An 18,422-nucleotide genomic window follows, 5' to 3' on the forward strand; every position below is an offset into this window, starting at 1 on the left:
CAGTACATTCAGACCTCCTGAGGGCTGAGAATCGAGATGTGGAAATCTATCAAGGATCAAAGCTTCCACATCATCAGCCTTTCCCCCTCTCCTCCCCTGGAGCCACATGACCTCTCATCTCTGCCCCACTTTGTTATGTCTGCTGCATTCTTTTCTTCATAGACTAGCTTTCTCTACTCCTTAGCAGATGAACATAGCTTTGCAATTCACATTATTTTGATTATAGACACAAATGGAGTTTTACAAAATCACTGAATTCCAAGTTTAAGTTCCCAATACTATAATATAGTGGGGTTAATAAAGTTGCAACACTCTACCATGCTAGATATAGAGGATTTTAAACTTCATAACCAATTGTTGGAAAACACTCTAATCATTAGATTATTAAAGTAGACCCCAATACATCTAAACATTTTAGACATATATGGCTTGAGACACTGTTGTCAGAGCCTTAGGCACTGCTAAAAAGCATTAGAAATTATCAGTCCTTAACTTAATGTGTAGAGTTATTCTTTTATACTGAAAAATTTGAAAAAATAAACACATCACCATAAAGAGTTTTGAGTCTGAAAAGGCAAAGATCTGAAACGTATAAAGTAAATGCCTAATACAATGAAGGTAGGATATTTCTCAAATTGCATTCTTCACTTCAGAGGAAATAGAAATTCTCTTATAGGTGAGAATAGCAGAAGGAGGTAGTAGAAGCAAAATAGAAAGATAAATGAATATCCATGAAAAAATACGTTGTTGCTATCCTTCTTTCATCCCCAAGACTGAGCATCATGGAGAGTTAGACTGGGTATGTGAGAAAAATGCCAAATCAAGCTCTGGAATCTGATGTCTCTGTTTATGGAGGAAAAAGGATTCAGCAAGCCTCCCCACAATCTTCTTTATTAACAGAATGACAGAAAAGGATGCTGAGCCAAGATGTTCAAAACACTAAAAAACAAAATGGAAATCTAGTAAGTTTGCAAAGAATAAGAATGGCCATCTTCAAATGAAAGAGAATAGTAGTCACCAGAATTTACACTGCAAAATATGTGCAACACAATAAAGTGGCATAAAATACAGTTCTACACCAAGTTTAACTCTATTTTAAGTATGAGGCCTATGAACAAGTACTAAAAATAAACAAACAAAAACCAACAACATAAAAACCTATATATAATATGTTCAGACTACATAGAATATCTTAAGAAATTCCAAATAAGATCAATTAGGTCATATACAATAACCTCAATGTATTAAAGCAATATAAATAGAAAGCAGTAAAAGTGAACAACTCAAATATACCTGTGAACAACTCAAAAAGTTTTATAAGAGTATTTGATTTGTAAATGACAGTAGAAATGGAAATAGAAAAAGTAGAAATAAAAATAGGTAAAATAGACTTACACATAAAAAATAGAATATATAAAGTAGCTTGGAGTGAAACTTCTCTTCATAGTTTAGGACATCTATCTCAGAAGTAGATTAAATAAAAAAGTATATATATATGACAAAAATTTATATATATATATATATATATATATATATATATACATATATATATATATATATATGACAAATACAAAATGTACCTAGCAAGTAGTTCACAAATGAAATATTATATCTTTAAGATGTCTTAGGGAAAAAAATAACAAAACTTTAATATCAGGAATCTATGAAAAGACCAACAAAATAAAACAGACTTAAATTTCAAAATAATAAATTTGCAAGTATATGATGAAAAATTAAGAGATCTAATACCAACCATAATTGTAGAGTCATTAATTAAAATCTAAGTTGGCTTTTTGAAAAGATAAAAATACATAACTTTAGCAAGTATGAGAAAAATACATTACATAGCATAAATACATATGTTATATCTATTAATATAATACATAATTACATATATTAATTTATAAGGTATATATTTTATTCTATTTTTTCTTTTTAGGACTAGTTTCAATAAGTAGTTTTATTACTGGTTAGATTTTATAAATTCTGATATTTAGCTATATATTTTAAATTTAAGATAAAGCATACACTTGTACCCCAATATGTTTGTGATTACATGGATTATTTTGCACTGAATTATAATTTACAATAGTGATGTCAAACAAAATAGAGAGAAAAGAGGAAATAAACCTAAAAGAAAATGATAAGACAGTACGAGTTCAGTTCCTAAAGTCTCAGGGTCTGCATGACTTTTTTTTTTTTTTTTTTTTAAGATTTTATTTATTTATTCATGAGAGACACAGAGAGAGAAAGGCAGAGACACAGGCAGAGAGAGAAGCAGGCTCCATGCAGGAAGCCCGACGTGGGATTGAATCCCGGGTCTCCAGGATCAGGACCTGGACTGAAAGCGGCTAAACCGCAGAGCCACCTGGGCTGCTCTAGGGTCTACATGACTTATTTAACTCATTCATTCATTTTGTAAAGTTAGGTTAATATGGCTTAGAAATTAAACAAGAATCACACATTATAAACACCAAAAATGTCACTTAATAAAGAATCAGAAAATTTGAAAAATACTACATCTTGCATCATATCTAAGAATAATTTCAAAGTTTCGTGGGTACCTTATGAAATATTAATTCTAGTTTAAAAACTACAGGTTGTAAATATGCTGGAACTTATAGTTAAAAAATAGGTTATAGAAAGAAAAAAAGATATGCTACAAATATAAAAGTTCATAGATAGCTTCAAAGTAAATAAATTAAGGGACTTCTCTGTGTTCAGGAAATTATTAAATATATCTGAGGAGGAAAACCAAGAAAAAGACTTACCCATAAGGCTGATTCTTCCCAAAGGAGGCTGGAGTGCCAGCAGCTGTGTTCTCAGCCTGGTCAGGGCTCACATTGGAAGATATAAATCCAGGTCCATCTGACTCTACTATAAATAAATTACATGAAAAATCCAAATTTTTAAAATTAGAAATTGAGTTCATAAAATCTTTTAGAACACAGTATAAAAATTTAAGAATTTAAAAGACAAATTGAAATTCAGAAGACTAGCAGTTACATCCAGGGTTCCAACAATTAGTAACAGGGGTTTCAAAAACAAAGAAAGAGGAGGTATTTGAAATATTGATGGTCATATCAAAACTAAAAAGTGCAAATGTCCTCCCTTTGAAAAGAAGTTTTAAAATCCTTATGATTAGTGCTCTAATGGGGATTTTTAAATAATTAGAACAAATAGATTATTTTTTTTTATTTCTGAAATAAGTACACAAGATTATCTAAAAGCATTTGTCAAATAATAAGGTTTTTATCTTACCTAGTAAAAACAAACAAGATATAAAGATATAAACACTTATAAAATGTACTATTATCACAATGATGTATAAATATACCCAAGGCATAGCAGAATTTAGTAACAGTCTTATGATTATATGTTAAAAGTAAATTTAGAGAAGCAAATGTATTTTCAAAAATTAAAAATAGAGCAATAGCTATTTGTGAAAATGTAACCTACAAAAAATATTGGTTACAAAACTGACAGCTAGTTTAAAAAGGCTACAAAAAATATAGAACTATTAAAAATATAGAAAAAATTATAAATTTGGAATAGGAATTGTATTAATTTCCTTTTTTTTTGTATTAGTTTCCTATTGCTGCTGCAATAAATTATCAAAAATTTGGTGACTGAAAACAATACTAAGGTTTATTTTCTTTCTGTACTTAAAGTCAAGTCCAAATGGATTTTATTGTTCTGAAATCAAGGTGCCTGCAGGGCTGCCCTCCCTCAAGAGGAGACTCAAGAAGAATTCCTTTCCTTGTCTTTTTCACCTTCTAGAAGGTGACCTTATCTGCTGACCCCCCTCCTCCATCTTTAAAGCCAGATGTAATAGAACCTTCAAATCTCTCCCTGCTATGTTTCACAGTGAAGTCTCTCTTATAAAGATCCGGTGATTACATTGAACCCATCCAGATAATCCAGGATTTTCTTCATATCTCAAGATCCTTAACTTAATCACATTTGCAAAGTCCATTTTGACATTTAAGATAATATATTCATAGATTTCAGAGATTAGTATGTGAAGGTGTTTTGGGCATCATCACTCAGCCTACCACAGACATTTTTGCTTTCTCAAGAGAGCACGCAAAATCCATAAAGATACGTACTGCTAAATTTGATGACAATATTTAAACTCAAATAAAGCAAAAGCACTGCAAAGTTACATATCGGGGAAACAGACTAGAAGAAAAAAATTGGTATACTTATAACAAGTATTATTATCAAGCATATTAAAAAATTACCAGTAAACTAATAATTTAAAATTACCTGATAGCATTATAGTTGAATAAAGTTTAAATGAGTAATAAAATCTGAAAAGTCAACATCATGGATAGGAAGAATGCATATTATTATTAAATTATTGTTTTTTATCATCAAAGTCCAAATTGAAAATAGATTGAATTTGTAATTGCTAATATGTTGTAAGGGAAGAAAATATTTTCTTTACCTTCACAGGTTCTTTTTTCTGACCTATTAGTTAAACTAACATAAAACAGATTAACAGGAGAACACCAGATTTAATTTTGTATGTATAGGAGGCCAACAAATGTATGAGCAGCTCAAAGACAGCCAAGCAATTAAGGTTTCCAAGCCATCCTAAACTAAGGAGATGGGGCAGGGGGCTCTATCTAAATTTTCAGAAGCAGTTAATGGGGAGGTAAAAAGTTATTCCTAAATAAATGTGTGAAAATGGCATATTTTGGGAAGACTTATACTGAACACATTCACTACATTGATTAAACATTCTGAAGGGGAAGTCAGTATTTATCCCAGTGAAATAGGTCTGAATTTTATGTTTTTGGATATTTTTTTTATTGGAGTTCAATTTGCCAACATAGAGCATAACACCCAGTGTTCATCCCTCCAAGTGCCCCCTCAGTGCCCATCACCAAGTCACCCCAACCCCCGCTCACGTCCCTTTCCACCACCCCTTGTTCATTTCCCAGAGTTAGGAGTCTCTCATGTTCTGTCACCCTCTCTGATATTTCCCACTCATTTTCTCTCCTTTCCCCTTTATTCTCATCACTATTTTTTTATCTTTGCCAAATGAATAAGACCATATAATGTTTGTCCTTCTCTGATTGACTTACTCCACTCAGCATAATACCCTCCAGTTCCATCCACGTTAAAGCAAATGGTGGGTATTCGTTGTTTCTAAAGGCTGAGTAATATTCTATTGTATACATAGACCACAGCTTCTGTATCCATTCATCTTTCGATGGACACCGAGGATCCTTTCTCAGTTTGGCTATTGTGGACATTGCTGCTATAAACATTGGGGTGCAGGTGTCCTGCCCTTTCACTGCATCTGTGTATCTCTGGGGTAAATCCCAATAGTGCAATTGCTGGGTCGTAGGGCAGATCCTACCAGACAGTTTTCCAGAGTGGCTGCACCAGTTCACATTCCCACCAACAGTGTAAGAGGGTTTCCCTTTCTCCACATCCTCTCCAACATTTGTTGTTTCCTGTCTTGTTAATTTTCCCCATTCACACTGGTGTGAGGTGGTATCTCATTGTGGTTTTGATTTGTATTTCCCTGATGGCAAGTGATGCAGAGCATTTTCTCATGTGCTTATTGGCCATGTCTATGTCTTCCTCTGTGAGATTTCTCTTCATGTTTTTTGCCCATTTCATGATTGGATTGTTTGTTTATTTGCTGTTGAGTTTCCTAAGTTCTTTATAGATCTTGGATCTGATGGGTCATTTGCAAATATCTTCTCCCATTCTGTAGGTTGTCTTTTAGTTGTTGACTGTTTCTTTTGCTGTGCAGAAGCTTTTTATCTTGATTAAGTCCCAATAATTCATTTTTGCTTTTGTTTCCCTTGCCTTCATGGATGTATCTTGCAAGAAGTTTCTGTGGCCATGTTCAAACAGGGTGTTGCCTATGTTCTCCTGTAGGATTTTTGATGGATTCTTGTCTCACATTTAGATCTTTTATCCACTTTGAGTTTATCTCTGTGTATGGTGTAAGAGAATGGTCTAATTTCATTCTTCTGCATGTGGCTGTCCAATCTTCCCAGTACCATTTATTGAAGAGACTGTCCATTTCCCAGTGGATAGTCATTCCTGCTTTGTCGAATATTAGTTGACCATAGAGTTGAGGGCCCATTTCTGGATTCTCTATTCTGTTCCATTGATCTATGTGTCTGTGTGCCAGTACCATGCTGTCTTGATAACCACAGCTTTGTAGTACAACCTGAAATCTTGCATTGTGATGCCCCCAGCTATGGTTTTCTTTTTTAAAATTCCCCTGATTATTCAGGGTCTTTTCTGATTCCACACAAATCTTAAGATGATTTGTTCCAACTCTCTGAAGAGAGTCCATGGTATTTTGATAGGGATTGCATTAAATGTGTAAATTAACTTGGATAGCATTGACATTTTCACAATATTAATTCTCCCAATCCACGAGCATGGAATATTTTTCCATCACTTCTTCAATTTCTTTCAGAAGTGTTCTGTAGTTTTTAGGGTATAGATCCTTTACCTCTTTGTTTAGGTTTATTCCTAGGTATCTTATGCTCTTGGGTGCAATTGTAAATGGGATTGACTCCTTAATTTCTTATTTTCTCTTTCTTCAGTCTCATTGTTAGTGTATAGAAATGCCACTGATTTCTGGGCATTGATTTTGTATCCTGCCACACTGATTTCTGGGCATTGATTTTGTATCCTGCCAAATTGCTGTATGGGTTCTAGCAATCTTGGGGTGGAGTCTTTTGGGTTTTCTATGTACAGTATCATGTCATCTGCAGAGAGACACTTTGACTTCTTCTTTGCCAATTTGAATGCCTTTTATTTCTTTTTGTTGTCTGATTGCTGAGGCTAGGACTTCTAGTACTACGTTGAATAGCAGTGGTGGGAGTGGACATCCCTGTCTTGTTCCTGATCTTAGGGGAAAGGCTCCCAGTATTTCCCCATTGAGAATGATGTTTGCTGTGGGCTTTTCCTAGATGGCTTTTAAGATGCTGAGGAACGTTCCCTCTATCTTACACTCTGAAGAGTTTTGATCAGAAGTGGATGCTGTATTTTGTCAAATGCTTTCTCTGCATCTAATCAGAGGATCATATGGTTCTTGTTTTTTCTCTTGTTGATATGATCTATCACATTGATTACTTTATGAGTGTTGAACCAGCCTTGCATGCTGGGGATAAATCCCACTTGGTCATGGTGAATAATCTTCTTAATGTAAAGTTGGATCCTATTGTCTAGTATCTTGTTGAGAATTTTTGCATCCATGTTCGTCAGGCTTGTTGGTCTATAATTCTCCTTTTTGGTGGGGTCTTTGTCTGGTTTTGGAATTAAGCTGATGCTGGCCTCATAGAATGAGGTTGGAAGTATTCCATCTCTTCCTATCTTTCCGAACAGCTTTAGTAGAATAGGTATTGTTTATTCTTTAAACGTTTGATAGAATTCCCCTGGGAAGCCATCTGGCCCTGGACTTTTGTGTCTTGGGGGGTTTTTGATGACTGCTTCAATTTCCTCCCTGGTTATCATCCTGTTCAAGTTTTCTGTTTCTTCCAGTTCCAGTTTTGGTAGTTTGTGGTTTTCCAGAAATGTGTCCATTTCTTCTAGATTGCCTAATTTATTGGCTTATAGCTGCTTATAATATATTTTTAAAATCATTTGTATTGCCTTGGTATTGGTTGTGATTTCTCCTTTCTCATTCATGATTTTATTAGAGTCTTTTCTCTTTTGTTTTTAATAAGGCTGGCTAATGTTTTATCTATCTTATTAATTATTTCAAAGAACCAACTCCTGGTTTTGTTGATCTGTTCCACAGTTCTTCTGGTCTGTATTTCATTGAGTTCTGCTTGAATCTTTATTAACAATCTTCTTCTGCTGGGTGTAGGTTTTATTTGCTGTTCTTTCTCCAGTTCCTTTAGGTGCAAGGTTAGCTTTTGTATTTGAGTTTTTTCCAATTTTTTGAGGGATGCTTATATTGTGATGTATTTCCCTCTCAGGACTGCTTTTGCTGTATCCCAAAGATTTTTAACTGTTATATCTTCATTCTCATTAGTTTCCAGGAAGCTTTTTAATTCTTCTCTATAATCCTGGTTGACCCTTTCATCTTTTAGCAAGGTGGTCTTTAAACTCCACGTGTTTGAATTTCTTCCAAATTTCTTCTTGTGATTGAGTTCAAGTTTCAAAGCATTATGGTCTGAAAACATGCAGGGGACAATCTCATTTTTTTGGTATCAGTTAAGACCTGATTTGTGACCCAATATGTGGTCTATTCTGGAGAAAGTTCCACGTGCACTTTAGAAGAATATGTATTCAGTTGCATTTGGATGGGAAGTTCTGTGAATATCTGTGAAATCCATCTGGTACAGTGTATTATTTAAAGCTCTTGTTTCTTTAGAGATGTTGTGCTTAAGATCTGTCAATTACAGAAAGCGCTGTGTTCAAGTCCAAGTATAAGTGTATTATTATCTAAGTATGTCTTAACTTTGGTTATTAATTGATTGATATACTTGGAAGCTCCTGCATTAGGGGCGTAAATATTCATGATTGTTAGGTCCTCTTGTTGGATAGATCCTTTAAGTATGATATAGTTTCCCTCTTCATCTCTTACTACAGTCTTCAGGATAAACTTTAATTTATCTGATATAAGGATGGCTACCCCTGCTTTCTTTTGAAGACCATTTGAATCGTAAATGGTTCTCCAACCTTTCATTTTCAAGCTGGAGGTGTCCTTACTTCTAAAATGAGTATCTTGTAGACAACAAATAGTTGGGTCTTGCTTTTTTCAATCCAGTCTAAAACCCTGCATCTTTTGATGGGATCATTACACCCATTCACATTCAGAGTTACTATTGAAATATATGAATTTAGTGTCATCATAATACTTATTCAGTCCCTGTTTTTGTGGATTATTTCTTTGGGCTTCCTCTTTCTTTTACAGAGTCCCCCTAAATATTTCTTGCAGAGCTCGTGGTCACATATTCTTTCAGTTTCTGCCTATCTTGGAAGCTCTTTATCTCTCCTATTCTGAAGGAGAGCCTTGCTGACATCGAATTGTAATCTAAATTCTGTAACTCTGTGGCAGAAAGTACTGTTTCTGATTCTTTCTTTTGTGGTGAGTTCTTCTTTCCAGTCATTTTGCTCAGTGCAGAGTGGCTAAAAACAAGTTGTACTTGTTAGAAGCACAGACTCTTTGTAGCATTCCAGCTGTTCTCTCTTTAAACCTCAGGTTGAGGGCAGCCCAGGTGTCTTAGAGGTTTAGTGTCTCCTTCAGCCCAGGGTGTGATCCTGGAGATCTGGGATCAAGTCTCACATCAAGCTCCCTGTATAGAGCCTGTTTCTCCCTCTGCCTGTGTCTCTGCCTCTCTCTCTCTGTCTCTTTCTCTCTCTCTCTGTCTCTCATGAATAAATAAATAAAATCTTAAAAAAATAAATCTCAGGTCAAATTCATAGGTTTTCAGGATGATTTGAAAGCTATCTAGGTAAATTTGTGGGGACAGGTGACTTGGGGACCATACTCCTCCATCAACTTGCCCGGCAAGCTCTAGGTCTGAATTTTAACTCTAATCTTCCCTTCTAATACTTTGGAGAGATATTTATCATATACCCAAAGGAACATGAGTAAATATACATTTTTAGGTTTTTCTTACTGTGTTATAGTACAATATCTACAAAACCTAAATGGCTTTTACTGGATAAATCTTTAAATAATGATAGTATGTAAATGATATAGCATGCTATTCAATAGTGAATGATTTCAATAGATATGAAAATATCTCCATATCATTAATTTGATAGACAGGGATGCTATATTGATTTATGAAAAAAATACACACATTTATTAATTCTTTCAACAGAAATTAGACTTTCAATATTTGACAAATAAAATTACAAAATATCTAGTTAAATTTAAACTTTAGATAAATAACAAATAGAGGATATTATATTTCTGGTTGCTATTTGCTTCGATTACACTATTATAAGTTTGAAATGAAAGGCTAAGAACATTTTGAAGTTTTATTTTTTTTAAAGATTTTACATATTTATTCATGAGAGACACAGAAAGAGAGGCAGAGACACAGGCAGAGGGAGAAGTACTCTTCCTGTGGGGAGCCTCATGTGGGGCTTGATTCCAGGACCCTGGGATCATGACCTGAGCCAAAGGCAGACACTCAACCACTGAACCACCCAGGCATCCCTGAAGTTTTATTTTTGAAAGAATGAACATGGGCAGCCCGGTTGGCTCAGCAGTTTAGTGCTGCCTTCAGCTCAGGGTGTGATCCTGGAGACCCTGGTTTGCTGAAAAAAACCTTAAAGTAAAGCTTAGATCATATTCTAATTAATGTTTATATGGAAATATTTTCATTATGAAGTCTTGAAACACGTCTATACTGAGGTTTTTTTTTCTTTGAGTTCAAAAACAGCAATTTCATTAAAACACATTTTTGTGGATTAGATAATGTGGTAATCAAATTATTTAATCTTCTTGCTAGTGAGATACTTACTCTTTCATGGATATTGACTAATCTCCAACTCCAGCCCAATAATTACAGAGAATTAAAAGATGAGTGCTTGGGTACTTAGTCGGTGGAACATTGACTCTTAATCTCAGTGTCATGAGTACAAACACCAACATGGGTTTGTTGTTGCTGTTCTTGATATAAACATGGTTTATCTTGTAGAAGTTTGATGTCTCACTTTGCCAGCAATCCTAATCCAGGTAAAGTTGGATAGCTTTTATACAGACGCTATTTGTATGGCAAATTCATAAATATCTATTTTTTTTAAAGATTTTATTTATTCATGAGCGACACAGAGAGAGAGGCAGACATAGGAGGAGAAGCAGGCTCCTCATAGGGAGCTCAACGTCAGACTCAATCCCCGGAACTGGGATCACAACTTGAGCCAAAGGCAGATGCTCAACTGCTCAGCCACCCAGGCATCCCACATATCTAATTTAAAAAAAAAAAATTTCTTGGGTGGCTCAGTGGTTGAGCGTCTGCCTTTGGTTCAGGGCCTGATCCCAGGGTCCTGGGATCAAGTCCTGCATCGGGGGATCTACACAGGGAGCCTGCTTCTCCCTCTGCCTATGTCTCTGCCCCAATCTTTGTGTCTCTCATTAATAATAAACTCTTTAAAAAAAAGAAATTTTGTTAAATTCATCTACTAATAGTTCATGGTCTATTCATAGGAAATAGTACAAATAAGAAAAACATAATTGTTAGCAGCAGATGGTAAGGAAATATAGCCATTAAAAGTATTACCCTGCCCTCTGACTTCCCTCTCATCATAATTCTCCTTGTGTCTGGTGAGATAGAAAATTGAAGAGTTTGGGGGGATCTGACTGAAAAACAGTTGAGTTGGAGCTGTGCAATTTTTTTAGTGAGTTGGAAAAATGTCTTTGTGTGTCACTAAAACAAGTGAGGAACATTTAAAATACACAAACTTGGAAGTCCAGTACCTTATTTTATTAACTTTAAATTTATGTATTCAAGAAAATATGAGAAATTTAAGATAAATTCAATAAGAAAACAAAGTCTGATATATACGTGATAGAACAAATTTTTCTGATATTGAAAAGCACATTCTAACAAAATTTTTATTGAAGTATGATTAACATACTATGTTTGTTTTAACATACTATGTATATTAGTTTCAATTAAACATTTTTCAGATTTCAATAAAAGTCACAACTTATTTAAAAATATGTAATGGGGGGGGGGCACCTGGGTGGCTTAGTCAGTTAAGCATTTCCCTTTGGTTCAGGTCATAATCTCAGGGTCCTGGGATTAAACTTGGCAGCAGGCTCTCTGCTCAGAGAAGAGTCTACTTCTCCCTTTCCCCCTCTCCTCCCGAATTTGTGCCTGCACACATGTTTTCTCTCTCTCTCTCTGTCTCTCTCTCGTTCATACTCTCTCTCCAAAGTAAATTTTAAAAAATCTTTAAAAAAATCTTTTAAAAAATTATGTGACTTTTGAACTGAAATAATGACTAATAACTTTGATTATTAAATAATTCATCAAAACTAGTGATTCATGAAGTAGATTAAAATTGAAAAATTCATGCTGTTTTGGCAAAAAGTATTGACATTGGAAAAGACACTAAAATTGAAATATACCCATAAAGGATATCAAAAAACAAAATGATTAGTGGTAAATGCAGTCAACTCAAATGTGTTTTTGATTTGTTACTACTGCTCAAGAATACAAGAAATTACCAAAAATATATAACTCATTTATGAATAAATTATGTCTTCTAAAATTCATCAATTATCTTATGCATTTGCAATATGTCACTAATACAATATGTAAAACTAAAATATATTTATATAAACCATCAATAGTAAAAAAAATAAATTTTGACACCATGCTAGAAGAAATCTCTCTTTCATTTAAGGTTATATCATATACCCCGTGTTTCAAAATACTGTGCTGTACAGAATAATCATTTAAGTAAATTAATAAGAATAATTGTGATTAGAAGAGGTTATTTAGAAAGTTTGTTTCTTCTAAGTTTTAGACAAGATTTTAAAATCTGTGGACTTTAAGGAAAACAGTAGCTTAAAGTGCACATGATTCTTTGAATAAAAAACCTATTTGTAAGTTCTTTTTATAATAATTTCATTTCAAATTTCACTTACTATGCAACTCCTATGTTCCAGAGGCTGTGTTACACAACATATTGAGATTTCATAGATTTACTGGACATAGCTTGGCAAATTTTAATGCCAATACAATATGTATAGAAATAATTATAGTAAATTATGATGTTTTGATATATGCATCAGTGTGGTTCTACTTTAAAACAAGAAAATATTAATACAGAGTTTCTAGAGAAATTGTAAAAGATTTAAATCTTAGTGAATAAATAGCAAATCACTATATGGGTGATTTTAGGAAAGAAGTTTTCCCAGAACACACAGATTGGCACAGTAACACAGGGAAGATCACAGCAGGGTCAAGGGAAGTTTGAGAAATTCAGTATCAAGGGTTTTCATTCATTTTTGTTCTCATTTCACCCAAACGAATTTTGTGAAACTAAATATCCCCTTGATCATCTAGTTGACATGTAGAACTTTCATCATATATTTTAAATATAAGCATTTTAAAATTGTTATGTTATTCATTTAAATATACCCAATCAATTCTGAATATCTTGAAAGTTTGCCATCACTATCTTCCACATAAGGAAATCTATAAGTCAATTCTTGTTGCACATTTAGGTATTATTATTACAACATCCTTTTCACTTCTGATGAAACCAGTCCATCCTACTTCTTCCACAGGCTGGTATCTTCAAGTAATACACATTTATGCCATAAAGTCCTTTATCAGTGACCAGATTCAAGTGATATTCAATAAAATTTATATGTAAAGTAAATTTTAATTCCATTTTCTGTGATCATAAGAGTCTAAGTTTCAAAAAGTTCCTTGGAATTGGATTATCATTATAATTATTGGTAGTACAAGATGAAATAAAACACTAAAATTATGTTACAAGTTTTCTTAAACATTTACTATAATAATCTAAATTTTTCTTAAAATAAATCCCTGAGTGAGACTAATAGGACTTTTTTTGGGTAAGTAAATACTACTTAATACTAGAATAATACAGTACCCAGCACAATTTTATTTCTATATTTCTTTCCTTTTCTTAGGTAGATGTTGAGAAAGTATGTTTACATAAATAGATGGTCAGGGAAACAATTTCATTTTGCTGAGGATTATTTTTCAGTTCTTTGAATGCAATAGGTACATGCCAAAAATTATGTAGCTACCTATTTCTCAACTTATTTTTAATAATCTATCACCTGAGAACTCCATTAGGTTTTCCTTCCAGTGTGTTGAAAGTAAATAACAGGAAGCCTGAACAAGGGGTTTATTACTTACTCATTAGTGTCACTCACTTTTGCAATACCAACCTTAATGCTTCTAATTACATCTGAGGGTGCTTCAGTTATTCGTCCTCTGGGGCAATGCACCATAGTAAAGGTGACTATATTGTTTATTATCCAAACTAAGAATAAAAGTGGGCAATATTAGTGAGCAAGCAAGAAAATAGGCATGGTCCAGACTAACATTGACAAACCAGCACATAACTGTCACCTTACTGATAAAAAAAAAAAAAAATACTGAAAACAGAAGAGAGACATGGTTTTCTCTAAAAAGTTAGGGAAGGGAATTTGTAGGGAGATAGATGAAAAACTGCAGACTTGTTTTATTGGGCACATACATTTTTGAATAGATACATTTTACGCTTAGACAATTGCATGTGTGAAGGGTCCTAAAATGCCCAGTCATATATGCCACACTTTGAGGACAACCTATAGAGGATAATCTCTAGTGATTAAAGAACATGAGGAGTAGAACATGTGTGTCCATGATGCTAATGCATTTGGAACTTTTTCTTTCAGTAACATGAAATTATGTTCTCAGGCAATTGAGTTCGATCACTATGTCTAGTTCTATGTATCTCATGTGAGGGTACCACGTATGGCTCAAGTGTCTGCGAGGATGTGCCAGTCAAAAGACACATCCCTAATTAATGAAGTAAGTTACTACCCCAGTTCACCTTTAACTTACAGAAGAAAGGAAGGAAGGGAGGAAGAGTAAAGAAAGTAAGAAAGAAAAATTTACAACAGGGAGCTTTCCTCTCCTAATAGGCTCATTTCTCTGCAGCTCCCCCTACCCCAGCCCGATTCTGCAAACTTTGCCCTATGAATATGAATGGTATTAGTTTGTGGTGGAAGTGCATAAACTGGGAGGATCTATCACTGAAATTTAGAGCCATATAAGCCCTTTGTGCAAATTTTTTTCTGTGAGTTAAAGGTGGACTGGGTTTACTTCACTATTTCAGTCTATATGTGACCTTCTTACCAGTGTCACCAGTAAACTTTATATCCCCACACTAGCAGAGTCATTCAATTCGGTTTTCTGTGAAGCAAAGAAAATTAAGAAAAGCCAGATTCCTGAACATTTAAACCACACCAGCTTAGAATGCCAGTCTTGTTCTGCCCTTCTTTTCTTTTCCTCTTTTCAAGAACTTTATTCCATCTCTCCAGTGGATCACAATTTTTTTCTCTTTCCTGAAATAGTCTAGTATCTCCCCTGTGGAAGAAGACATAAATTCTCCTTGATTCAGGTTCCTGACCTCGAGAGAACCACAGGTAGAATTCTTCCATTTCCATTTCAACAGTCTCTCCATTTCCAGACTGCACATTACTTCCCCATCTGCTCCTTTAGGGAAGACAGCCCTGATGGACAAATTCATGCTTACTTGACCTCGGCATGTTCACACATATTTTGGCCACACTACTTGCAAAAATTTCATTGTGTGCTGGTATGTTTTCCTATTTATCTGACGTTCACTTGATTGATGGGTAATATATTTGCTTTTTGATTATTTTCTGTTTTATTTGGTTTGTTTTTGTTTGTCTGTTTAGTCATAATAATAGGAGTTTCCTGAAGTCAGAATTCTCTTTTTAATCACTGGTGCAGAGTGAAAGGTATTTTTTGTAAAATTATTTTATTGAATGTATAGAACCCAGAGATCAATAGTTGATGCGACACCACAAACTCAATCAGTAATTAGAAATAAGTTTATTTGAGTAATTGTTGAAAGGAAGTAAATTTAGGCTATATTCATTTTCTCAATTTAAGTACCTTACCTATTTCATTGATCCTAGATCTTTACTTATTATTTCTTTTTTAAAATTTGTTTTCTTTTTCTAGTTTTCTTCTATTTTCAAATATATGCATTGAAGTCTGTAGATTTTTTCTCAATGCCCTATTATAACTACAATCAACACCTCTATTATGTCATATTTTTATTATTTGGTTCAAAATATTTCCTACTTCCTAATGATGTTTCTGTATAAATGGAAGTTATTTAGAAATACATGGGTAATGTCCAAACACATGAAATTTTATAGTTGTTTTTAAACAATTGATTTGTAATTGAATTTATCCTTTGTCAAAGAACACACTAAGAGGCTGATATCCATAATCTAATTTGAAAAAGTGCTTCATTGGTACATTTGGTACCACCTTTGTATAACCTCAAGTCAGCAGCTATAACTTATTTTTTTTTTTTTTGCTATGCTTGCCTCTAGCATCACCCCCTCACTGCCTCCAAATTGCTGCTTTTAATTTTCTTTGTGCTAGGAAATCAAATAAGCAAGCACTTTTTTTTTTTTTTAATGGTGTCTAAAATAAGAGTGTGTAAGACCTGAGGGACTTTTCTACGAAGAAAGTGCTTGGCTTTTAGTTCGCAATTTATGTCACATTTATGTCTTTTGAGGCCACTAAGAGACATATGCTTGTTGATTTTCAGGTTCATGACTCTGTGATCTGATTAGTTGAGTTTATCAAATTTACAATGAGTGCCCACTAAATGGCAGGTACTGGACCTAAGCTGAATTTACAAATGTGAATAAGACAGTATTCACCATTTAAGCTCTTGAGTTCAGTAGGGTAAAAAGTCAGACACATATACAGAAAATGTCAACATCCTACAACAAATGCTGTGAAAAAGGCTCATTTTGGAACTAGGCATCTAATCCATCGTGAAATATGTGCGTTGGAGAAGAGGAGATAAGAAAAGGAACTGTGTTGGAGATGACACATAAAAGGCATTCTAAACAGAAGAGAAACATCATTAAAAGTATAGATGAAAGCAAACAAACAGCCCAGTGCAGGTGGGGAACTATAGGCCTGCACTATTGGAATGTAAAGTGCATATCTGGAAAATAACAAAGGAAGTGATTACTGCTTTGCTTGATCTCTATATGAAATGTTTTATACCTACAGAAAAGGGATAAGAAAGCTACCAGTAGATATTACTATGTGATTTAAATCATTTTGTAAAGAAAACACACAGATTCACGAAGTTGGTGGAACTCTCCAATTATCCTTATCACAATTTTCATCTTCACAGTCCTTAAGTTTAGAAAATCTTATGAAATTTGGAGTCTATAGTCTTTTGGTTAAAAGTTTGAATTGCGCATTTTGTGGTGGAGTAAACTCACACGTGCATTTTTCTCTGTAGGCAACCCACCTAAAATAACCCATTTTTCCTAGGCTGGAACTTTGTATCTCTAAGTAACCACTGTATTTTATACTGACATTTTGTTGGTAATCCAAGTACCATCACACCTATCTCTGAATAATGGGTGATCTTCACACCAGGGCTTCTCAAACTTTAATGTGCATAGTAAATAATTACTTTGTTAAAATATAGAAACCTGGACTCCATTTCCAGGGATTCTGTCCCATAGGCCTGGAAAGAAGTCAGGTAATCTATATGCTTAAAAATTTCCCAATTTGTTGATGTGTTGGTCAATGGTCCACTTTACATAATACTGCTTCATGCCATAATTTCAATAAGAAAGCTAACATGTCTTATACAATCGTATTAGTAGAAACTGTTTCATATGTCCATTTTAAGTCTCAAATAGCCTGTACCAGTGATTTTTGTAATTACTACCAAATTTCTTCCTGGCTCTATGTGATAAGTTTAGTACCTAGAAATGATATAGTAAATGTGGGGTCCTAAACCAAAGAAAACAATCCAGGGACTGCCCATTCAAAATGTTATCTTGTTCTTGACTTTTCCTCTCTTGACTTTCCTCTCTTGGTTCCTTTCCTCTTTTGACTTTTCCCTCCACCAAATCATTTTAATTGAAAGAAATACAATTCCAAAAAAAAAAAAAAGAAAGAAAGAAAGAAAGAAAGAAAAGAAAAGAAGAAAAGAAAGAAAAGAAAAGAAAAGAAAAGAAAAGAAAAGAAAAGAAAAGAAAAGAAAAAGAAAGACAATTCCAAAACCAAAAGTAATGAAATCAATTTAAATCTTTACTGAAGCCTTTCCCCAAAAGCCAAGGTGAAAGCTTATATATAGCGCAGAGAATAAAGTCTTGAAATCTGCTTTTGTCATCTTTCTTTCAATTAATATAGATGAAAACCTGCATCACCAACCAACATTTTTCCCTTTGCTGTAATATATCCAAGTTCCTCATTAAATCTGCACTCAAGGGCTCTTGACTTTTGTAACTGTGCCTTTCTTCTTGACCTTAATTTATTATGTTTCTTTCTTTCTCCCTTTGTTCTCCTTTCCTACTATGTTTTTATGAGTCACATTCTCTGGAGCTAGACTGACTGGGTTTGAAGCCTGGCACAGTTACCTAGCATACTATGAATGTGCACAAGTTTCTCAAACTCCCTGTGCTTCAGTTTCCTCATCTGTAAAATGTGCTTCTAATAATATCTTCTCACGGGGTCAGTGTAGAATTAAATCAATTTTCCTTGTAGAATACTTAGAAAAGAATCTTGTACTCAAGAAGTGTTTTGTAAGTATCTTCTATTATTATAAGGTCTATCTATCATAGTTTCTGTGTTATTCATATTTATGATTTTCAAAGAGTTAAAGACAAAAATATGTACTGGAAATAAGGTGGCTTCAGA

At 33.9% G+C, this 18,422-nt stretch overlaps 1 long non-coding RNA gene across 14 annotated transcripts in view; it reads right to left on the reverse strand.

Annotated features, from left to right (window-relative positions):
• Nucleotides 1-297: 297 nt before the first annotated feature.
• The window catches only part of LOC144287842 (uncharacterized), a 435,194-nt gene continuing 417,069 nt past the window's right edge, over nucleotides 298-18,422 (reverse strand). For 6 of the 14 annotated variants that reach the window (XR_013355623.1, XR_013355617.1, XR_013355622.1 and 3 more), the window contains 2 exons: nucleotides 2,772-2,874; nucleotides 305-939 (listed from right to left, as the gene is read on the reverse strand). This is a non-coding gene — a long non-coding RNA (uncharacterized LOC144287842). Of the gene's footprint in view, nucleotides 940-2,771; nucleotides 2,875-13,885; nucleotides 13,981-18,422 lie in introns of all 14 variants that reach the window. The other 8 variants (XR_013355616.1, XR_013355613.1, XR_013355615.1 and 5 more) reach the window with 6 other exon arrangements.

Source organism: Canis aureus, chromosome 17 (genome assembly GCF_053574225.1).
Source record: "Canis aureus isolate CA01 chromosome 17, VMU_Caureus_v.1.0, whole genome shotgun sequence".
NCBI lineage: Eukaryota > Metazoa > Chordata > Mammalia > Carnivora > Canidae > Canis > Canis aureus.